The sequence below is a fragment of the Panthera onca genome, chromosome F1 (genome assembly GCF_046562875.1).
Source record: "Panthera onca isolate mPanOnc1 chromosome F1, mPanOnc1 haplotype 2, whole genome shotgun sequence".
Taxonomy (NCBI): Eukaryota; Metazoa; Chordata; class Mammalia; order Carnivora; family Felidae; genus Panthera; species Panthera onca.
The window spans coordinates 63,571,494-63,595,717 of record NC_138355.1 but is presented as its reverse complement, the minus strand read 5'-3'; the positions used below and the strand labels follow the sequence as shown (position 1 = coordinate 63,595,717).

At 48.6% G+C, this 24,224-nt stretch overlaps 1 protein-coding gene across 9 annotated transcripts in view; it reads left to right on the top strand.

Moving 5' to 3' along the window:
• The window catches only part of PBX1 (PBX homeobox 1), a 329,073-nt gene that overhangs the window by 103,417 nt on the left and 201,432 nt on the right, over positions 1-24,224 (top strand). Inside the window, exon 1 of one of the 9 annotated variants that reach the window (XR_009613790.3) lies at positions 16,598-16,826. The exons of 7 other annotated variants lie outside the window; for them this stretch is intronic. The gene's annotated coding sequence lies outside the window, so the exon portion shown is untranslated. Of the gene's footprint in view, positions 1-16,597; positions 16,836-24,224 lie in introns of those variants that run through there. One more of the 9 variants, XR_009613789.2, reaches the window with a different exon arrangement.

Below are 24,224 nucleotides of genomic sequence, written 5' to 3'. Positions count from 1 at the left end.
GAGAGAATGATACAACAGACGTCTGTCTTATTGATATAGCTCCAGTGGCGCTTTCTGCATAATTACACTCGGCCACTTTCTTTGGGTGGGGGAGAGGCCGCCGCATCGGGGAGCCGGCAACAAGGGATCGGGGTGAGGGGCGCCCCCCCAGTAAATGCACCGAGGACGTGGGGGGCGGGGCGGGCTCTCCTGGTAGATGTGGCTGTTGGCAGGTGAGCATAACCTGTGTCACAGAAATCCTTCTGTTCCCTTCCTTTTCCTTCTCCTCCCTGGAAGTCGTCTCAAGTACGGACCGAGTTCTAGATCCAGGAGTCCTTTCCAGAAGCTGAGTTCTCTGGAATAGAAGCACCGCCGCCTCTCTTGACTGTCGGCCAGTGGGTCTCCCCTGCCCGCCCTCTCCTGGGGTCACAAAACAGTTGGGGAAGCCACTCCTTCACCCCTAGCCTCACGCCCCCGTGTTTGTAGCCTTTGGTACTTCCTGCCACGCACGTGGCTTTTGATGTGGATGTGCCTTTTGGGGTGGGACATTCCCAGGTGGGACCTTTTGGAGGTGGGGGACAACCAGCTCGCTCTTCAGGAGGGCTGGAGAGCACTTCTCATGCGCATCTGACTGCTTCCAGAATACCAGGGCACAGAAGTGGCGGGCGGTCCGAGAAGAAGCCCGACTCTGCCCCCAAGTGACCCCAAGTGACCGAGGCCCCAAGCGTGGACTCCCGAGAGCTGCCACCACTCGAAAGGCTTATTTGGTTTTCTTCCCTCACCATAGCACACCCTCAGGGAGATCCAGAGGAAATAGCCTAGGACCTCTTTTAGAGCCGATGGCCTGAGGCTTGCATCTTTAGAGCGAATTTCCGGATTGTTTTGATGACTGGCCCTCAGAGGGATGAAATGCTGGGGAGGAACCCAGGGCTGGGCAATTATGCTTCCACACCGTCCTTTCCAGGAGAATCCCCTGGTGGGAAATTTCAGCACTTCCGCTGGAAGGTTGAACTCCGCTTTCCCCTTACTCTCATTAAAAAATATGTGTCAGCTGTCCCCCTCTGCCCCACCCCCACCCCACCCCACCCCGTGCGACTCCTGTAATTCATGAATTTCGGGGAAACCCACCCATAAGCCCTGCTGTGATGGCCTCTCCTTGTAGACATCCTGACATCTCAATAGCCAGCCGGCTGAAGGCATCGGGGTCAGGACTGAAAGGAAGATGGGTTGAGGCTGAATATATGGGCGCATGGAGAGCGTGGGAGGGACAGGGGCTTTTAGAGCAAGGAAACGACTCTGGGGCAGAAAACTGGGGTGGGGGGGCAGAGCAGAGAGAGGGGCAGAACGGGTGGGGAAGACGTCCAAGAAGCCAAGGCCTGGGTGCCCGGGAGATTAAGGGGACAGCGAACAAAGCTTGGGGCGGTGGGGGGGAATCCCAAGGAGTGTTCTCTTTCTGCCCGTGTCCGCGCGCATGTATGCACTTTGCAGAGGCAGCGGCCCCGTATCTAATGCAAATGGAGAAAATGCAGTTTCTGGTAAGTGTTCCCTAATAAATAACATCAAGTCTTCTTCCCTATCAGCCGGTGACATCCCGCATTTCTCTTCCCTATGCGCCAGCCCAAGACATTTAATGATGTGGTGCTCTTTATGGGATGTGAGGTCCATGCTAATATCTCCCTCTCACAAAATGGTGGGAACAGATTCAGCCCGGCTCAATTATTCTGCACGGACAGAAACCACCGAGTAAATACCTGTATATTTCAAATACACAGCCGGCAACACCCCACCCCCACCCCCACCTTTTTTTTTTTAACTCAGCGAAGTTATTCTTGTTTTTTCTTTTCATTATGTAGAAATTCATCCAGGGCTAGGGCTTGGTCACTGGAGGATTTCATTAACGGAATGAAGTAAAAATAATCAATTTCAGATGTTCCCAGTGTTTGTGGTAATGGTCTCCCTAACAATTCTGATTAGCCGTGTGAGATGGAATTTTTCTTTTCAGTGCCTGCACGTTGACGTTAAATGTGGGCCCACTTCGGATGTGCAGGCACACGCGTGTGCCCGCACGCGTGTGCCCACGCTGGCTCGCCTGCCGGGATCTGTGCCTGCCTGGAGCTGGGCGAGAGGCTTCCGTTCATCTGCCCTTTCCTTCCACTGCTTTACCCCTTGCTTCATGTTTAATTTCCCCTGTCGTAACCCTGTCCCTCCGCCGGTCTGGCTTCTGAAAGACTGTTCTCTGTCCTTTGCTCTCTCCTCATAAGTCTGGGCCATTTCTGGGAACATGTGTGAAAGGCTGATTTTTTTTTTTTTTTTTTGGTAAGTGGTGGGGGAGGGTAGGAGAAGCTGGCGAAATCTGCATTCAAATCAATGGAAAGCCACTCTGCCATCGGAGTAAAGGTTTTATGTGAGTGTGGGTGTCTGAATCCGCGGTATATATTATCCTGGTGTCTTTGCTAACCCAACTGGGAGCTCATCAGAAAGTGCTGGCTTGCCCATATGCCTTACCTTTCCTTTCTTCCCCAGACCCCCTTGTACTTTCAAAGAATGAATAAATTAAATTGAAGAGAGTCCACAGTGGGTTTTCCATTATTAATATGTTTCTTTTTATTTATTTTTCATGTATTTTTCTTACCCTGGCTGTTTTTCATTTCTCTCTCTCTCTCTCTCTCTCTCTTTTTTTTTTGCGCTCTCCAGCCGCCCCCCCCCCCCCCCCCCCCGCCCCCAACACGGCGAGGCTCCGGCCCTGCCATCCACCCCCACCCCCCTGTGAACACGGACAGGCGATTTCTCTGCAGCCTGCGTGTGACTCCACATAGACACCCGCAGATGTAAACACACCACAGAGGGCCACTGCATGTGTGAGTTGTTTATACTTCCTCCCTTTGATAAGCTGTCATCTGTGGGCACTGCTCGGGGATTTGATCCCAGTGATCTCTCGACCCCATGGAAGACATTAAACACCCTCCCGGACCCTTTGCTCTGCCTCCGTCTCTGAACCTTTCACTCTCCTTTAATGAGAATTTCTCCTAATTATTTCAGTGGCTGCAGCAGAGGGACCGCAGTGTACTTAGATCTCGATACTGGGACGTGACTGTTATGCTGATAAAGGCAAGAGATCAATAATTTAGGCCCCAGCTTTAATGGCAAAGCTGAGAGCTTAAGTGTCTGCATTCAGGTTGAGTCTTAGAGGTTCCTGGAGTATTAATGATTTCCACAGGATTTTCTCCCCCTTCTTCTTAAGCTGCTGCTGATCAGCAGTCTCATACCTGCTAAATTGTATTTGTAAAGAGATATTTGCCTCATGTCTGTGAACACATGTCTGTATAGCACATGAATGTGCAGAAGCATGCCTGTGCCTCTTGCGTGTACATCTGATTATTTGCAAATGTGTATACACACATGAGCACACAGAGACTTCTATTTTTGTCCTTATCTGGGGGAGTGTCCTCAGTCACCTTGTCTTGGCTTTGGGGATACCCGTAGTGTGTCCTTTTCCCAATTCATCTGGTCAATGTGCAGGCACTTCAAAGGCAGGGGGAAATGTCATTATTTTTCTTCCTTCCTTCCTTCCTTCCTTCCTTCCTTCCTCTCTCTCCCTCCCCCACCCCTCTCTCTTTCATCTTTTATTCTCTAATTCCCCCCTCTGTCTTCAAGCTACAATTGTACTTGACGGAAAGGGCCAACAGCAACGCACTGCACTCACTCAGATGTGGGTGTGCATGTGAATGTAATAAAATTCTGAGTTCCTGTCCATGGCCCTTCTTTGAGGAATTCTATCCAGCAAACCTATTTGGGCCCCAGCGCATTTCTACCATACATGCATATTAACCAGCATATAAATGCTGTGAACGTGATCATAGTGTATGACACATTTTATGTTAAGGTTGAAAAGGGGGGGTGGGGAGGAACATACCCCAGTGGAGGGATTTTCTTGGCAGATTGGTCACTGGAGTGTCCCTCACCTACAATAATGGAACGCTTTAAATAAGTTATCAGTGCTATTCTCAGAAAGTCAGAGTGGGGCTGGGAGTACCCGAAAAGGCAGCAGTGGTGGGGGCAGGGGGACTTGTCCTCCAGGGAATCCAAGTTCCAAGGGCCACTATTTCTCTGTATTTTAGTCAGCCCAGCCTCTCTAGCATTTTTTTTTTTTTCCAGAAGAGTTACTGACATTTTTAAGTTGTCTTAGGACACTAAGCTCCTATGAATCTGCTAATATTTTGGCGTTGTAGATTCAGCAGGGACAGCATTTCTTTCAGCCCTGAACTTCCCAATTGGTTGGAACTCTAGGGAGAGTGGGGTACGATTCCCCACCGATCGCAGCACGGGCCACACCAGCCACTAGGGGGCGAAGCGACAGTCGTGTGGTTTGCAAGGTCTCCTGGCCTCGGCCACATGCAAAACCTCAGCTCAGGCACAGTGCCCAGGGGGTTTTGAATAACTGTCAGTGTTTTACACGCTGGGAACTTGGGGCACAGTGACCTGAGCTGAAAATAAGATATGGGTACGTGTAGATTCCAATGGTGAGACTGTTTCCCCGTCCAGTTGACCTTTCAACACGTGGCTGGTTTTATTTCCCTTTCACCCTCAGTCATGGGTCAGCCTCCACCTCTGCTTCTCAAGTTTCTTAAGGTTGGGGCTTCCTCACTTCACATGAGATGGCATTGTTTTTGTGGCCCTGAAACGCTTATTTCTAGAAGCAGACCCCCTTTTGTTGTATCAAGCCTAGGTCTCCCGGGGTCATGACTTACGCATGGACAAGAGGGAAATGAGAAGTTGAACTCTAGATCAAAGAGCCTTAGCATCTTTGTGTTTTCAATACCATTTCAGTTGATTTCTGCGGCAGATATGCAAATAGTTTTCTTCCCACGTACTTGACTTTGCTTTGCTCTGCCAAGGTCATCATTTCTTTGCTAAGTTGGAATGCTAGACCTTGGTAATTGCCACCAAAACCCTTTTTCCTGTTAAAAGAGATAGCCTAGGGACTTGGAGTAAAAGCCAGTAGTCAGGGACTCCTGAGAAAGCTATAAATAGGCGTGGAATGTCCTGGATAATTCTGTGGTGGAGAAATTAATTCTGAACCACTAAGTACCATTAAGAACTTGATGCCAACTAAACAGGCAGAAATTTTTACAGATGCTGCCAGAATTTAGAAGCCACCCAGCATGCCTTAGCTTCAGGGGAGCAAAACTACTAACTCTAACAAACTGGGAAAAAACGAAGAAACGCAAGTCTGAATCAGTTGACCCTGAGGCCACTGGTCCTAGGTGAATAGAGACCAAAGGTGATACAGGGTGGTTGGTCAGAGAAAGAGGTCACAGGCTCACCCTACTGGAAGTGTCTTTAAACTTGATGGGATAGCGTTAGGATTTCTATGGTGCCCGTGGAAGTAACCCCTTTCTTTGCGTGGTACTTTATGGTTTGCCGAATGCTTTCACATCTGTATTCCTGTTGGATCTTCAAAAACACCCCAAGGAGATTGGCAGGGGAAATACAATTAACTCTGTTTTAAGAGGAGGGTACTGAGCTTTAGAGGTCTAGAATGGCTTGTCTAAAGTCCCACAGCTGGTAGAGGGCAAAGCCAGGACAGCAAGCCCAAGGTTGAATTCCTTGTCCCGGGCTGACAGGTCATGTCTACAGATCTCTCCCCCAGGAGTTTTGGTGGGGGGCAGGGGAAGTAAAACCATCTCATTCATAGAAATGGGATAGAAATAAAGGTTCTCTTCTGGGTCTTTTTTCTACCTCTGGCATCCAACCCTTAGCATTGAAGACAGTGGGAAATGTCTTCGTTTTACTGTTCGCTTAAGAAGCATTAAGAGTCCTAGCCATCAGTCTGTACCTCCCAAGCTCCCCGCCGGTGGAGACGGCGACCTCTGCGTGATCGTCCACCACCCTGGCGCTGGGCACCGCTGAGAGCTGGCCAGAGCCAGAGCTGGCGAGCAGGCTTTCCTCTTCAGTGAGGGCCTCAAAATCCCTTCTGTTGTATGGCTTGCGTCGGATTGCCCACCATTATGAGGGGTTCGTGCACTTTACTGGCTTTTCCCTTCACGTTCTGCCCTCGGCAGCTGCGAGATCCTTGGCGTTACTCCTGTCGTCATGCATGAACCCCAGGACCCCCATCTGATCCTAAGGACTAGCTCCAGTCTTCTTGCATCATCTCCCCTTGGACGTGCTTGGATGAAAGCAGATCCTGCTGTGGATTGGACATGAAATGCCCCTCTTTCACCAGCCTGGGTGAATTAGTCAGCTCGGGCTGCCGTAACACAATACTGTCAACGAGGGTGGCGTAAACAGAGGATGGGAAGTTCGAGATCCGGGTGCCTGTGTATTCTGTTCTGGGTGAGAGTCCTGTTTGGCCACCTTCTCCTCGTACCCTCACATGGCGGACAGATATCCTTACATATCCTTCCTCTTTGTAGAAGGGCACTAATACCGTCATGGGGGCCTCCACCTTCACGATCTCCTCGAAACCTACTTACCTCCCGAAGGCTTCCCTCCTACAACTCTCACGTGGGGGGTTAGGGCTCCGACAGGTGTATTTTGGAGTGACACAGACTTTCAGTCCAGAACACCAGGTCTTGGACTTTGTGCACACCAGGTTTGGTGCGATCCGTGTGCCGAGTCCCCCTCCGTGTCTGCAGTTGGAGTCTGGTGACCCCTCACGCCCTCTCCCTCGATGGCACCTTTCCCCCCCTGATCCTGCCTTGGGAGGAGGGCTGTGCTGTTTCTGTTCGGCATGGACTGGGGCAGTTAACAGACTCAGTCCCCTCGCCTAGGTTCTTGAGCCCACCTTGATAGAGGAAGGCTGGATCAAAGTAGCTCGTGGCACAGAGGGGACCAAGAAAGAAAAGGAGGGGCTTTGCATTCTCCGTCTGCCAATCGCCTGCGATAAACCGGGGCCTCCATGGGCCCATGAAGTGTTTTTATAACTGTGTTGTATTTGTCCAGCCAAGTGTCTGGACTTCCACTGTCAATTCCTTCTCTGCTTTCAGATTCCTTCCTGAACGAGCAGATCCCTTGAGGTACTGGATTTTTATAGCAGACGTGGAGTAGGGCTGGCTCTAGACCAACGGAGAATGGAACCAAGGACGAACAAAAATAAGGAATTAAAATCAGGTGGACCAGAAAGGTTAAACTAAGGAGGCAGGACAAAGAGGCAGGGTTGTGTGGATGAAGGTAGAAACTACAGCACCCAGCTGACGCCAGCTGGTTCGTAAGGATCAGAGGATCCAGAATCTCAAGCCCTGGAGCATGACTGTCATAGGTGCAGAGTTTAGTTCAAGGACTTTTCTGGGCTCAGACACCAAGTCTTGAAATGGATTATAGTGAAGGGTTTAAGAGGAGAGCCTCTGGAGTGGGGCTGCCTGGGTTCAAAGCCTGGTCCCTCAATTTGCCAGCCTTCGTGATGTGGAGGTTTCTCTTAATACTATTCTCTAAAAATGTTTATTCGTTTACTTTTGAGAGAGGGAGTGAACGAGCAGGGGAGGGGCAGAGAGAGAGGGAGACAGAATCCCAAGCAGGCTCCACACTGTCAGCACAGAGTCCGAAGCGAGGCTTGAACCCGTGAACCGGGGAAGATCGTGATCTGAGCCGAAACCAAGGGTCTGCCGCCTAACTGACTGAGCCACCCAGGCACCCCCTGATATGGAGGTGTTTTGTTTTGTTTTGTTTTGTTTTGTTTTTTAACTGTTCTGCTTAATATGTGTTAGTGGTGTTGTTCTCAAGGGGCCCTGCCTGATTCACTTCCTAGCAGCTGAGAGTTCCTCTCAAAGCTTCGACCTTGACCTTGAGCCAAGGGCTGAGGTCAGCCCTTAAATGGACTTGCTGTCCCAGAGACCCCTCTACCCATAGCAGTAACTGCCTGGGTGTTTTCGTTTTTGCAGAAGACTGTCACCGCCATACCCGTCACTGGTCACCGATCACTGCCACACCTCATTTGGACACTCCCGTTAGGATTCCTGGCCTAGTTTTGACCCCTTGCCCAACTAGAAGGTACTGCGAAGGTCCCAAACATGAGTAATAGCCAGGCCTTCACGGTTTATGGCAAGGAAGAATATCTTCCATGCACACCCTGTTTGACAGTTTACAAAGTGCATTTATTTGCACCATTTACTGACCGTTTTTAAGGTGCTGTGAGGTCTACAAAAAAAAGTATAAAAAATGGATTATCTGCCTTAGGGGAGCTTCCAGTGTTTGGGAGAGAAGACCACAATACATAAACTGCAGACGATAATGTTCGGTGAACTTGTAATTAGATGTCAGGGATTAAAAGTACAGTGATATTTCAGAGACCGAAGCCTTGGCTTAGAGTTCATCATAATTAGAGTTGGCTTCGTAGAGAGGAGGTGGGGCAGGGTGAGGTGCTTGGGGGAGGCACGAGGGTGGGAGAGGAGGCAGTCACCAGCACTAAGGAGGTGACTGGAGTTAGGAACCACTTCTGCATTGGAAGGGAGTGACGGCGAGGATGTGGGCTTGCCTGTTGAGCACGATGTGGGTTATGGTAACAATGGAATAAGATGATGCTATGGATGGACTGTCTGTGCCCCACCCCCGAAGTCACGTGTTGAAACCTAATCACCAATGTGATGGTATTTGGAGGTGGGGCCTTTGGGAGAAGACTGGGTCATGACGGTGGGGCCTCCACGAATGGAATTAGTGCCCTTACACAAGGGACCCCAGAGAGTCCCCTCACCCCTTCTGCGATGTGAGGACAGAGCGAAAATGGCCTTCCGTCGAGGAAAAAGGAAGCAGGCTCCTGCCAGACACCAAATCCTCTGGCACCCTGATCCGGGACTTTTCAGGCTCCAGAACCCTAAGAAGTAAATTTCTCTTGTTTATAGACTGATGGCTCTGCCAGTCTGTGGTCCTTGTGTTAACAGCAGCTCAAACAGACTAAGGCAAGATGAGTAGGGTCAGATTATGGAAGGGAGACCAAGAGAATTTCAAGTAGGTGGTTCACGTATGTATTTCATCATTTAATCCCTGTCCCAACGGCCCTATCCACTTAGTGGCATTGGCCCATTTTTAATAGAAAGTATACGTGATGGTGGATTCCCCCTACGTCTGTCAAAGCCATGCTCTTTCCCTTCCAGCGTGCACCCATTCAAGACAGGCTTACAGGCTAGACGTGGTTGGTGGTGGGGAACCTTCGTGGCTTTCTTACAGAGGAAGTGTAAGTGCAAAGGGGTTACTAATGACGTTGTTTCCTGCACATGGGTGTGTCTGTTTATAGAGGACGAGGAAATCCTCTGGCGCATAGATAGAGCAACCCAAGAGGCAGACCCGAACGTCAGATTACGGACTCCGCTCTCAGGATCTGCACCTTTTCCCACGTCCCGGGAGCGGCCAGCCCGTTTATATCCACACAGTGCCCTCCCTGAATCACAACCAGCATCAAAGGCGAGCTCCTTTTTGGGTCCTGTGTGTCTAAAATTTATGATGCTTTCAGATTACCAAACACAATTCATTTGGCAACGAAAGAAAATAGTTTTGTGCTATTGCCTCTGTGTGTGGGAAATTGCATTTTTGATGAGCAAAGCTGTTGGCCTTCTTCACGCTTCTGGTTGAGAACATGAGCTGGTGGCCAGGGCCTCGAGTGAAAAATCCCAGGAACCAGTCACCCAGCTGCCACAGCCCATCTAGAGGGAAGCAGACCATATCCCCATGATACGTTAAGCCACGTTTTGTAATCGGTTGGTTTTCGTTAGCCGATGTATACGCTAACGACTATCTGAGTAAAAAGGACGCTTATTTTTAAAAAAGTTTTAAGTTTACGTATTTATTTTGGGAGAGAGTGTGTGTGCAAGCGAGGGAGGGGCAGAGAGAAAGAAGGAGAGAGAGAATCCCAAGCAGGCTCCACGCCGTCAGCGCAGAGCCCAGCGCGGGGCTCAAACTCACGAACCTCGAGATCATGACCTGAGCCGAAATCAAGAGTCAGACACTTAACTGACTGAGCCACCCAGACGCCCCTAAGATAACTCTTTCCTAAAGAAGATTCCTGTGATAGATTTTGTTGTCAGAAAGTGGGAGATTGGGGGTTGTCGAAGGGAGGACAAGGGGATTCGAAGGTAGAGGATAGGCTTCTGTGTCTTCTCTACAGGGCAGTTTCTGGTTAATTCCAATCGAAAACGTTAGTTCCCTTAATCCCTGGTGGTCCAGCTGGGTGACCCCTCGAGGTGACGCTTTTCTTTTCAATTGCCCTTGAGCTCACTAGTGCGAGACTTTTTTTTTTTTTTAATCAGCTAGAGATCATTTCCTTTTCTTCCACCTTTGCTACTACCCACACAGTGCCAAGGAGACCACAGTGAAGGGGACCGTGTCCACAAGCCCCTCCCTGGCCTCTGGTCTGCAGGGCAGTTTGACAGACAACTGTTTTTAGAACTGTTGTGCTCTGTTAATTAGGACTTGCTGTGTTCCAGACTCCACGGGGGGACCCGTTTGGAGATGGAAGGAGCTCTAAGGTCATTTTAATTTAGATTTATCTGCGATGGCGGAGATATCATGTAAGTAGTGAGGAAACTGTCCTCACGTAGTCGGGGTGGGGGGCGTAGGGGGGAGAAATAAACTAAATCAAATTCTACATGTATCTTCTGGTATCCAGGCCGGTGTTTTGAGACACTGGCTTGCCAATAACTATGAAAAGCTTCCCTGGGTTTTCCTCCGACTCCTCATCAGCCCGCTAAAGGTTACGTGGCTTCCACGTTCTCTCTCTCTCTCTCTCTCTCTCTCTCTCTCTCTCTTTTTTTTTCCACGTTCTTAATTAACCACATCAAATACTTTGTTTCCTGGGCTGGGCTTTTTATTTGGTTGATGAATGATACCCGGGCAGGAGACGATGACAGGAGATGATGGAGGACTAAGAAGCCCTTGTCAAAAACTCTGTGGACACTTTGAAAAGGATGAAATGACTCACGGGGCAGGCAGGGGGGCCAGTCTGCTGCTGTCGCCACTGGAGAGGCGGGAGGCCACTGTCGGGACTTAAGAGCTCAGTAGGAGACATGCAAAGGTAGGAGGTAGCTGAAGGGCTGCTTCGAAAATATGTGATGGGACATGGTGTGTGCAGTCACCTGGGCTTTCGCTAGACGTTGGCAGCCCTTTTGGGCCTTTGGATTTTTTTTTTTTAACGTTTATTTATTTTTGAGACAGAGAGAGACAGAGCATGAACGGGGGAGGGGCAGAGAGAGAGGGAGACACAGAATCCGAAGCAGGCTCCAGGCTCTGAGCCATCAGCCCAGAGCCCGACGCGGGGCTCGAACTCACGGACCGTGAGATCGTGACCTGAGCTGAAGTCGGACGCTTAACTGACTGAGCCACCCAGGCGCCCCGGGCCTTTGGATTTTTAAGGTCACACTGTGAGATCAGCAGGTTGTCGACCGCAGTCCGATCACTGAGTCTGAGACCTTACATTGCTCTTTAAGATAAAGTCAGACAGACTGTATTCATTTAATTATTGCCTAAGTAATTAAGAGGCAAAATTTACTGCTACTTTTGTAGTTACTTTTAAAATTTACCTGGGGGCGCCTGGGTGGCGCAGTCGGTTAAGCATCCGACTTCAGCTCAGGTCACCATCTCGCGGTCCGTGAGTTCGAGCCCCGCGTCGGGCTCTGGGCTGATGGCTCGGAGCCTGGAGCCTGTTTCCGATTCTGTCTCCCTCTCTCTCTGCCCCTCCCCCGTTCATGCTCTGTCTCTCTCTGTGTCCCAAAAATAAAAATAAAAAACGTTGGAAAAAAAAATAAATAAAATTTACCTGAAAAACAATCTTCCGCCTTTGAATAATAGCACTAGAGGGTTTCCATCGATGTTTGTGTTCTCATTCGATCTTTGTCACCACTCCGTGAAGTAGGTTCTTGGGGCAAACACGGATCCCACCCCGTCTTACAGGTGGCAAATCTGAGGCTCGGGGGAAGGAAATGACGGCATGGAGTCCACAAATTGTGTCTCCTGACCCCAAGCTCCTCTTAAAAATAAAACTCAAGGGGCGCCTGGGTGGCTCAGTCGGTTAAGCGTCCGACTTTGCTCAGGTCATGATCTCACGGTCCGTGGGTTCGAGTCCTGCGTCGGGCTCTGTGCTGACAGCTCAGAGCCTGGAGCCTGCTTCCGATTCTGTGTCTCCCTCTCTGTCTGACCCTCCCCCGTTCATGCTCTGTCTCTCTCTGTGTCAAAAATAAATAAACATTAAAAAAAAAATTAAAAATAAATAAATAAATAAATAAATAAAACTCAAGCCACCGCTCTGATCTTAGTTGGACGAGGGAGGTGCCATTGGAAATACCAGTGATGGTGTGAAATTAATTAATGGTTTCTTCCTTCCTGGTGGGAATGAGATCTCAGAGTAGAGCAGGTGCATTACTTTGTCACATGTGGAAGTCTGGCCCCTACCTGTGTGTTGGTGGTGGGGTGGACGTAGATGGTTTAACAAATGCAGAAGGAAAGCCTGTTTCCAGGCAGATGGGGCTCACAGATATCCCATAAGGAACTAGAAATTAATTACTAAAAGATTATATTTTAGAAGCTCATGAAACAAACATTTATTTTGTTCATTTGCTTTTTTTTTTTTAAGCAAAGCTTTTAAGCTTGTTGGGGTTTGCCTGGAAGAGAAGACATTAATAGTTTTAGAAGTACAGATTCAGAAGGGATCCAATTTTAACGTTTATTTTTATTTTTGAGACAGAGAGAGACGGAGCATGAATGGGGGAGGGTCAGAGAGAGGGAGACACAGAATCCGAAACAGGCTCCAGGCTCCGAGCTGTCAGCACAGAGCCCGACGCGGGGCTTGAACCCACGGACCATGAGATCATGACCTGAGCCGAAGTCGGCCGCTCAACCGACTGAGCCACCCAGGCGCCCCAGAAGGGATCCAATTTTAAACGCCTACCCAGTGGACTTACAGTACCACAAGCTTCAACAGGACTGGCTGGTGTCACCCAGATTTTGTCTAAATACTCCTAGAAAGGGGTAGTAAGAGCACAGAGCTTTTCTATCTTAAAGGAGCCTTGGAGATCATTATTATTTAACAAAAAGTTGTTAGGATATTCTGCGTCTCAAACAGGCTGTTTTTTCTCCTGATGGACGGAATCTCCCTCAGTGAGATTTTCTCTCATCCATCTGAGGGCTCCCCTTAGACACAGTGTAAAAGAAATCCACTGCTGTTTTGTACAACGGCTGCTCAGATTTTTTTTTTTTTTTAAGTTTATTTATTTTGAGAGAGAGAGAAAGAGAAAAAAAGAGAAAGAATCCCAAGGCAGGCTTCATGCTGTCAGTGCAGAGCCCAACACGGGGCTTGAACTCATGAACCGTGAGGTCACAACCTGGGCCGAAATCAGGAGTCGGGCCCTTAACCAACTGAGCCCCCTAAGCGTCCCCGGCCACTCAGATATTTGAAGACCCCTATCTTTATCCCTTCCTCTTCTCTTCCCTAGGCTGAACACTCTCATTTCCTTGAGTTTCTGTGTGTTATTTATACTCTGTGCTTTGCTCCTACTTGTGCAGACACTTATGAAGCACCTACTGTGTGCGAGCCTGGCACTTTGAAACGTTTAAACTTTTTTCTTGCAATACGAATTACAACCTGAGAACTAGGGAAGAGAAAACTGGTTGCATTCATTTCCTTTGTGCTCAGAGAATAGAAAACGAAGTGCGTGTATGTGTGTGTGTGTATACGTATGTGCACATATGTACGTGTGTATGTTTTAACAATGGGGAATGGTAACCAGAAGGTAAACAAATGAGAAAGAAGTCGAAAAGTTAGTTAGGCATTTAAAAGAAATCCCTCTACGTTAGATGGTTTAAAATATTAATTAATTGAGGAGTTCATTATAGCTGCCTCTTGGAGACAGAACTGTTCGCAGATACATTGCAGTCGATTGTGAGTAGATTTCTCGATGCCTCTGAGGGGAGGACCCCAGCTTTCAGCAGCTTGTTGGGTTTTGTTCCAGACCAGTACATAGAAGGCCCATGGAAACTTGGTTGTGTGACTTTTCCTCAGCAGTCTGGGGACAGGTGGAGAGAAACCCGGTGATTGCATTAGGCCAAGTCTGGGTTGCTCACTAGGTGACAAGGAGCTTTAAGGACAAAGGAGAGGAAATAATGAAATGAACCATGAGGTGTAGCTGAGGATAGGAAAAAAACAAAAAGAAAGTAAGGGAAAACCGAATTCCAGAGAGACGCGTTAATTTAAGCCCTGCTCCAAGTTTTGATCTTTGGTCCTGAGCAACTCAGATTTACCTTTGTTTTGTCTTTGCCGATAAAATTATTTACCCAGAAAGAAAGAAACTTGTTGAATAAATGAATACTGTAAAGAAGACTTTGGGGGGAATGTTTGAAGTATCCCAGCAAACAAAAGCTTGCCTTTAAGTATTTTCCTTGTATAGAATAGAAGTACTCAATAAAAATGCATTAATGTGACACATATAATCACAATGTAATTATAATGTAAGTCTTTCTTATAGATTTATCAAAACAGAGGTGATGGGGGCCGTTTAGGCTCAGTAGGTTAAGCATCCGACTTCGGCTCAGGTCATGATCTCACGGTCTGTGAGTTCAAGCCCCGCGTCGGGCTCTGTGCTGACAGCTCGGAGCCTGGAGCCTGCTTTGGTATCTGTGAGTCCCTCTATCTTTGCCTGTCACCCGCTCACGCTCTGTCTCTGTCTCAAAAACTAAATAAATGTTAAAAAAAAAATAAACCAAACAGTTGTGATCTACCAGATGTTATAGGCCCAATGAAAAGAAAGGGGAAGAAATCATCCTACCTTCTTTATTTTATTTTATTTATTTTTTTTAACATTTATTTATTTTTGAGACAGAGAGAGACAGAGCATGAACAGGGGAGGGTCAGAGAGAGGGAGACACAGAATCTGAAACAGGCTCCAGGCTCCGAGCTGTCAGCACAGAGCCCGACGCGGGGCTCGAACTCACAGCCCTCACGGACCGTGAGATCATGACCTGAGCTGAAGTCGGCCACTTAACCCGCTGAGCCACCCAGGCGCCCCGCATCCTACCTTCTTTAACATAGTCTCTCAGAGAGCCATCCTTGAGCCATCCCTACATCAGCTTGGCCCTTCTGGTTATTCTGAACTGGTGAGAAAATGGCTCATAAATTGCATTTGGGGATCGCTCAGTTTCTTTGCACGTGTTTAGAAACGAGAGTGGTTTGGGTATGGCTCTTTCTGGACCCACAGGAAGGACCTATTCATCCATACACCCTCCCATCTGTCTGGCCATCTGTCTGGCCATGGACTCATCCATCCATTGAATAAATATTTATTGAGCATCTATCTACTACATGCCAGGCACTGTTCTCGGTGCTTGGAATACTTTAGTAAACAAAGCAGAAAAGAAAAAAAAAAAAAACTTGACCTCAAGGAACTTTTATTTTAGGAATGATGACTTTTAGTTGCTTAATAGTTGCTGTTTTCTGTCAATTATCAAAGTTGGGTACTTCCAACTTAAAAAAAAAGCAAGGCTATTCGTGTAGGCTGAGGATAACCATGTCCCAGGTTCTACCCCCAGTTTTCTGCTACTGATGGGAGGCCTCCTCCTTCCTGGGGCTGTGGGGGAAACTGGGGGCTGAGGCGTCAGGCTGGGGAGCTCTGGGGTCGAAATCCTGGGGTCGCTGCTCTACCGGGGCCTCCATGGACAGGAGGCCCTCAGCAGAAAACCACTTGAATGGGAGGAAAGAAGCTCTTCCCTTTCCTCTTCTCCTCACTTCATGAACCTTCCTTCCTGGTGGGATCCCTGCAAGGGCAGGGCAGCTCGGGGCTGCAGGGCTTCTCCATCATTCTGTTGCACGCCGCCCCCCCTCCCACCCCCCCAGCCTCCAGTTCTGCTCGGAACCCAGCCTGCGAGTCTTCTGATGCAGAGAGCGGCTCGCTAAACATGTCCTGGGGAAAGGGCACAAAGGGAGAAGAAAACCTCTAAGGGAGTGGTCATTCTAGGACCCTCATCCAATTTGGGTTCAAAACTCAAAGTTGCCAGATACAGATCAGTTAGCGGATGGCAGTAACTTACATTTGCGTGACCCCTATTAGCATCCGTGGAGAGGTGTGCAGCTTCCAGATGTCCTATCAGGTGTTCCGGCACCTGATGCCCACCAGGGTGCCTTGCGGTGGAAGAGAGAGCCCTGTTCTGTAGAAGAGGAAACCCAGCATTTCAAGGAATGGCCCGGAGGTCCTGTAAAAAGCATCCACAATAAGACTTTCTTTTAAAGACTTGTATTTAAGTTTATTTATTTATTTTGAGAGAAAGAGCAGGAACAGAGGAGGGGCCGAGAGAGAGGGAGAGAGAGAATCCCAAACAGGCAGTGCAGAGCTCAATGCAGGGCTTGATCTCACGAACAGTGAGATCATGACCTGAGCTGCAGTCAGGTGCCTAACCGACTGAGCCACCCAGGCGCCTCTAAAGACGATTTTTAAGTAACCTCTACACCTGACGTGCGGCTCGAACTCATAACCCCGAGATCCAGACTCAAATGCTCTACTGAGCCAGCCAAGTCCCCCGCCTCCACAACTAAGACGTTTAAGTCTGGCCCTGCGATTCCGAAGCCAGTGCTCCTTCTAACTGGCTACATGGCTTCCCCTCTGTTATCTTGACTCACACAACAAATGAGACAAGCAGGGTTTGTGTCATTATCTTCTTCCCTGTGCTACAACCCGGAGAACCGAGGTGGAGAGGCTAAATGCTTTGCTTGGGGTTGCTTGCATGGGTGGGGGTAGAAGGGACCTTCAAACCCAGACCATGTGAATGGAATCAAAGCCTTTCTGCTGTGTCATCTTGCTTAATGTGTCGGGAACCACCACCCCACCTGGCTGCACACGACACGCCCACGCCCACACTTGGTTTGGATCCATCACTGGGTAAGCTAGGTAAGGCTGCTGAACCCGGTCTACAGACTTAACACTTACTGTGATGGTAAAATCTATGTGCTTGTGCGGTACGGTGCACCTTTCTCTTCTTTCTCGTATTGACGCGGGATCACTTTCAGATTTATAGTTCCTCTTAAGATTTCTTTTCTGTTGTTTATGTGCGGAATATCCAAGAGCTAGACTTACATTTAAAACAGCCTTGTGAATATCCTTGTGAATTCCTCAGGCTCAAGCATGCTGTTTGCTTTTTGTAGATGAATCTGTAGATACATCTACCTATCTCTGGCAGATAGCATTATCATCGTGTTTTCCCTGTTTCTTGATACTTTGTGAAAGGATTGCAGAAATGAAAGAACTGTCTTTATTCTTTGATCTCTCTTATGCTTTATGAATTCTGAAAAACGGAAGGAGAACAAAGGGAATCTATGTGTTAGTGCTTTCCCTAAGTTTTGAGAAGCGGGTTTTAATGGTTTTATTAAATTAAAAATTTTTTTAGAAGCCAGAATGGACAGACCCTGGAAAGAAGGATCCCATGTGGTCAAGGCAGACCAGGATACTTCTCTGACCTCAGCCCTTAGGTTGAGAAGACTGTATTTAAATGTTTAAGTGTCCTAGACTCATAGACCTGCTTCTCTGGGTATCAAGATGTGTTTGGATGTTACTTCCTAAGGGGAATAAATACGGAAAGAGAATGAGCGCCTCACACGTCGAGAAGTCACTTACAATGGGAGGAGCCTCCTGAGATAGAGTCTTTCTTGTACCACATGTATTGGCAAAAGAGATTTGAGGCACTAGACTCAATAATGGAACTTTTTTGTTCTTAAACCTAAGTAGTCATATCCAGCATATAGAAAGTAAATAAACTTTCTATAGAATTTTATGGTTAGGAACCACAGTAGTCCTGTGTGTTGAGCTTTAGTAACAAATTCAGAAGAGGACTCAGTTATAAGTATGTTACGGCGTTTAATCATGACCTTGACGCCAGGAGTTAGATGTGAATTACTAGAGCCAGTTACTGGTGGGGAAACTGAGTCCCGGAGAGGTTGAGTGACACAGGATGTTAACATGCCAGGATCAAGACTTGAGCCTCGTTTTCTGACTGCGGAGTTGTAGCTCTGTTAAAGGGATGTCGAATCATCCAAAGGCATTCGCAGAATCTTCCAGTGTTCCTCAGACTCTTCTACAGCCGCCTTTCTGAAGGCTTCCTCTGTCACGGCTATTCCTGGGAGACGGGGATGTCTTCTCCTAGATCTCTCTGCATTATTTTTGTTGTTGTTATTTTTAGTTCTATTTTCATGAAAAATGTACTTTTAGCTCATGAAAATAGCGTAGCAGCAGCTTATCACAGAGTTCCAGAACGGAAAGGTCTTATCTCACCTACAAATTAGGGGCACCGTCATGCTTCCTAGGGTGGAAGGAAGCAAAGTCAGCTTCCCCCCCAGTGGATGACTAAAGCCAGCAGGTCCTAATTCCATCCCGGACCCCAGGCTCTGCTCTTTTCCTCCCTCCTACCTCTCGGAAGCGTGAAATAACGCAGAAGTGTTTCCGGTTTCCCTGCGAGGGGACAGGGGTCCCAGAGACCAGAGGAGAATTGCTATTCATTTCTTCTGTACCGGGAACAACGCTAGGACTTTCATAAACATTTTTCTCAATTATCAACAACAGTTCTAAGAGGTGGGCATCGTCTCCATTTCTCACATGGGGAATCTGGGACCTGAGTGACGTTTCTAAACTTGAGCAGGTGGTGAAGGGTGAAGCCTGTGTGAGAGTCCAAAGCCTGTGTGCGTCCTGTCTACACGGGGTGCCTTCCCTGGTGCTGGAGAGCACCTCAGTCTGTGGCTTCTTGAAGCCTTCTGGGTGGAGACCGTTAGGTGCCCATCGTCTGTAGAGTCACAGAGCACAGCACCACCCGGTGGGAATTGAGTTTGAATCCTGCGTTAGCCACCTACTGGCATTGCTGGTTAACCTCCCCAGACCTCTGTTTATTCGCCTGTGAAGGGACAAACTACCTGCAGGGCAGGGGACCTGTGCAGATTAGATCAGAGGGTATGTGCAGAGCCTTAGACGCCCAGTAAGTGATGCTCCTTATTATTATTGTGAGTCCTATTACGTTTTTAAAATTTATTTATTTATTTTTAGTTTCTTATTTTTTCTTTTAGAGAGAGAGAGTGTGTGTGTGATGCAGGGGAAAGGGGCAGAGAGAGAGAGAGAGAGAGAGAGAGAGAGAGAATCCCAAGCAGGCTCCATACTCAGTGTGGAGCCCGGTGCCAGGCTGGATCCCCACGACCCTGGGATCACGATCTGAGCAGAAATCAAGAATCTGACACTCAGCCGACTGAGCCACCCCATTACATTTGGTTCTTTTTAGATGACAGTGGTAGGTCACCTGGACCCCACAAGGGTGTGTTCTTGGCCTCAAGTCTTTTTTGATCTGTGACAGAACTATTTGCCAATTTCCCAGCCTCTCCTCTCTGCCAGAGACCCAGATTTTATCAGGCTTCTCTGCTTTGCCAAACCTGTCTGGTCTGGTCTCTTGGGAAGCTTCCCTGGTCTGTCTGATGGGAACTAAGCAGGTGACAAGCAGCAGAGGGGTAGCATCAGAAACTTTCAGACTTATCAAAGTTGCTTCTTCCTTAAGTGAATGCTAAGTCCCACAGTTTCTCGAGGTATGTTTCCTTGGCTGCCCCAGGACCCTTGGAAGGAGGTGTGCATTAAGATGTCAGAAGGCAGAAAGGAATGGTGATGCCTCCCTCCTTGGGTTCACAGGGGCGAGTCAGTGAGAGAGACCAGGATCCCACTTCATTTCCCTGATCTCCTGGGCACAGGCCAGTACGCTCTCAGTCGCGGATAAGTTTGTTGAACAAATGAGTGATGCACTGACCATTCCCAACCCTGGATGCAGAAGTGGTGTCCAGACTACTTAACAACCAGCACGGCGTGGACTCCCGACAGGCAGCGTGGACACAGCCATAGTGCTGGAGCATGGCCCTTGGGACTATCTTCTGGGTGCTGGACATTAACCCTTGAGCTGCTGGATTCTTGGAAAGTGCAGGCAAGCGACAGAGCAAAGAGAGAGAGGAGGGCGCTGGGAGATGGGGTGCTCTCTCTCTCTTTGGAAAAGAAACACTTAAAAAAATTTAAAAAAACCTCATATATGGAGAAACTGTGGGCTTAGCATTCACTCACGGAAGAAGTAACTTTGATAAGAGCCAGGGGGCGTTTTCTTTGTCCTTCTTAGCTTTGTGTCTTCCAGATCTCGCTAACTCTCCCAGCTGGGTCCTGCTGTGGGCATGCATCTGAGACCCTGTGTGTTGTGCTATCCCCAAGGTACCACGTGGGCCCTGGGCCCTTCCTGCTTGTGACTTCCGGTGCTCCCCCCCACGCAGAGACTTTGGGGGGACACCTGCCTCTCCTGGCTGCTCTCGCTCCTGCCAGGGCACACATATCTCATGCCGTCATGCCATCTTTTCACGTTCATTTTTCAACCTTACAGTTGTGTCTTTGAAACATGTGTGCACCTCCCTTTAAATAGTTTATCATTAGCCGGAAGTAACTGTTTAGATAGACCTGAGGCTAGTTCTTCACGCTATTAGGAAGGATTCTTCTGGTTTGGTGAAGTCTTCGCTAGCCGGCTCCCCACGTGGAGAGAGATCCTCTGCTGTGTCCAACAGTGCAGGCAGTTCACTGGTGGCTTCAAGACAGGCTTGGCACATTGCGAAGAACTTTTTTTTTTTTAATTTGTTGTTGTTGTTTTTATTTATTTATTTATTTATTTATTTATTCATTTTTTTAACGTTTTTTATTTATTTTTGAGACAGAGAGAGACAGAGCATGAACGGGGGAGGGGCAGAGAGAGAGGGAGACACAGAATCTGAAGCAGGCTCCAGGCTCCAAGCCATCAGCCCAGAGCCCGACGCGGGGCTCGAACTCACGGACCGCGAGATCATGACCTGAGCTGAAGTCGGCCACTCAACCGACTGAGCCACCCAGGCGCCCCTTTATTTATTTTTTGAGAGAGACAGAGCACGAGCGGGGGAGGGGCAGAGAGCGAGGGAGACAGAATCCAAAGCAGGCTCCAGCCTGACGTGGGGCTCGAACTCACAAACTGTGAGATCATGACCTGAGCCGAAGTCAGAGGCTTAACCGACTAAGCCACCCAGGCGCCCCTCGAAGAACTTTTTGCTAAAGCTGCAGGTGCTATCAGAAATGGAGGGAGAGGCGCCTGGGTGGCTCAGTCGGTTTAGCTTCCGACTCTTGGTTTCGCCTCAGGTCGTGATCTCCAGGTTCCTGAGATCGAGCTCCACGTCGGGCTCTGCACTGACAGCGCGGAGCCTGCTTAGGATTCTCTCTCTCCCTCCCTCTGCCCCTCCCCTACTCACGCACGCTCTCTCTCTCTCTCTCTCTCTCTCAAAATAAATAAACTTAAAAAAAGAAATGCAGGGGCACCTGGGTGGCTCAGTCGGTCGGGCGTCTGACTTCGGCTCAGGTCATGAGTTCGAGCCCCACGTCGGGCTCTGCGCTGACAGCTCGGAGCCTGGAGCCTGCTTCGGATTCTGGGTCTCCCCCTTTGTCTCTGTCCCTCCTCCGCTCATGCTCTGCCTCTCTCTCTCAAAAATAAATAAACATTAAAGAAAGAAGAAAAAAAAAGAAATGCAGATGGAAACGAATAACATAATAATCATGAATAATAAAATTAAATTTGTTGCGTCCTCTAGCTTTGCAAAGCTTCATTTTCTCAGGGATGCAGGAGGTCTCCTTTCCTCATCCTTTGCAAGATGGAAGGAAGGCCTGCCGCAGACGTTTCTGACGGTGGAGTGGCTGGAAGGTGCCACCAGGGGCCCCTCCAGGTCCCCCAGGACCATGACCTCTTCCGCATCCGTATTTAAGGTCTTCAGTGACACACGGCCTGTCTCTGTTCTCCCATTCTCATCCCAATAGCTAGCTTTCTAGGTATCAAGGCGTTGCTCTTCTCCATGAAAAGGTTGGCATCCTCAGATTTAGCCCAAGAAAAAAACAGGATCTGACTTCCTTTTCGAACTCCTGCGTGCACACAGCTTCTCACAAGGATGGCAGCAATGCAAGGCCCGGTCTTCCTGGCCCCTGTTGCCGAGGTCTGACTGTGGATTGGCGGGGTGACAAGCCATCTCGCCTGCTTCCCGCTCTCTCCCCACTTGGGAAGAGCTGTGCCCGCTGGGGGGCGGGGCCGCGCCCAGGGGGCTGCACGGGGAGGCAGCGACCTTCCTCCGGGGCTCCTGATATCGAGCTGGGGAATGAGTAATTGGGACTCGCCAAAGTGTTTAAACACCAGAATTGAAATTAATGTCCCCTCCTTGCTGGCTACGCTGACAATACATTACAGCAAACACCTTCCCAAAGTGAAATGAATGTTTGTTTATCCTCATGAAATATACATCAAAACATGTTGGTGGAAGAAGCCCTAATGAGGGAAGGAGCCAGGTTTCCTGTTAATTCCAGGCGAATAGTTAACTGAAATGGAGGGTTTTGCTTCTCTTTGCTCTCTTTTCTTTCTTTCTTTCTTCTTCTGCACCCCCCCCCCCTTTTTTAGAATAACCTGTCCACAGCTGTGTATCTAGGACATTAATATGGGTTTAATGAAAACTCTAGTTGATCTGTCCAAAGATATTGATGAGCATTGCCCAGAGGTATTAATCATCTCCTTGAGGGAGGAAATGAGGGAATGGGCGAGCAGCTTTCTGTCAGATGCCAATCCAGATGAAGGGATGTGAAAAAAAAAATGTTTTTAACCCTCCCTAGCCCCATCCATTTCCTGGGACGCGGACTGGGCCAGGAGGGAATGAGAAGGGCCCGTGACAGCACAGGAAATTCCGGGCCACATTTGACGTTAAATCATTAAGCTACTGCCAATAAATCCATTACTGTTAATTATATTGAGATGGTCAACGATCCACTGACAATATTCCTTCATTGATTTTCATTCGCAGGGAATCGATGTTCTGGCTTTAATCTCTTTCGTGTTTTCATTTGTTGGTTTCCTTCTCCCTCTCATCTCTTTCTCCCCATGTCCCCGCCCCCCACAGCTCTGCCTCCCCCTCCCCCCATGAGCCCTCGCAGTAATACGGTTCCCCTCTCGCTGGTGATACAGTTCTCTCCCTAAGTGCCAAATGTTTCTTGATAGGAACAAGCTACATTTCTTTATGGCTTATGGCAAACTGCCTTGATTACTTCTACTGCTGTACCCATTATGTGAATTAAATATGTATTCAGTTGCATGCTGCTTGTGATGTTATTGCAGGGTGACATATGGTACTGACTCAATTAGAATGAAACTAGCATTAGATAACCCTTCTGATTACATGCATCCTGACCGGCTCCTCCTCGGCCTCCCCTCCGTGCACCCGCTCGCTCCAACGGCTGCAGGCTGCGGGTTTTCATGATTGGTTATCATCTCCACCACACAGGATGCAGGAGGGGGCTCAACGGGAGGGGGCTGTGAGTCTCTGGGAAAGAGGGCACATCAGACAGATATAAAAAGGTTGGTGGGGGAGGAATAGAAGAGATTCAAAGCCTGGATTTGGAATTGACCTTTAAAATTATATTCCTTGGAAGAGGTTGTCAGGCCTACTATGAGAAGAGTCCACAAAGGTCTCTCTAGGGTTGGAAGATCAGAACAGGAAAAAAAAATTATGTGAAATGGCTGCCGGGTGTGTGATCAGTTGGTTCTTACCTTAAAAATTCTACATTTAAAAACAATGCCTTTTTCCCCCCCATTGGGAGAGAGTCAGTACTTATTCCAACACCAATACCCGTTTTAATTAGAGGATGCTTCTATTAGTGGATGTTAGCACACTTGATTCTCTGGCACCTGACAATGAAGACAGAGTAGGGACTGTCGCCCCCATCCCACAGATGGAGCAGTGGAGACACAGAGGCACCGCATTGCATTGTAATTCAAGGTCGCAAAGTCATTTGGTGGCAACACGAGGAAGCCTCCTTGATGGACAGCTCAAAGATGTGCTATAAAGCGATCGAAAGTTGCCAAATCTTAACGCAAAAAAGAAGGGAAGTATTTTGAGTGTTGGGGGCAGGGGCAGGAGCTGCTGGGATGTCGTGTTTCTGCCGCCGCACAATTCCTTGGCCGAGAACAGCTGATGCACAACATTTCCTTCTGCTGAGTCATTTTCCCTCCTTGGTCATGTCACCATGTTGGAAGCTGTTATAAGCGCCCGTCCTTTTGTTCTTCCTGCTCTGTCCCTTCTCACCGAGTGAGAACGTAGAGACCCATGCCCTCAAATCTCATCTCCCTGTAACCAGAGGCTGAGGCAGCTTCCTTCCGGTCTAAGACCACCCCCACCCCCTCCCAGGGCCTGCAGGCCATCTTGGATTTTCCCACCACTGATGGAAAGGTTG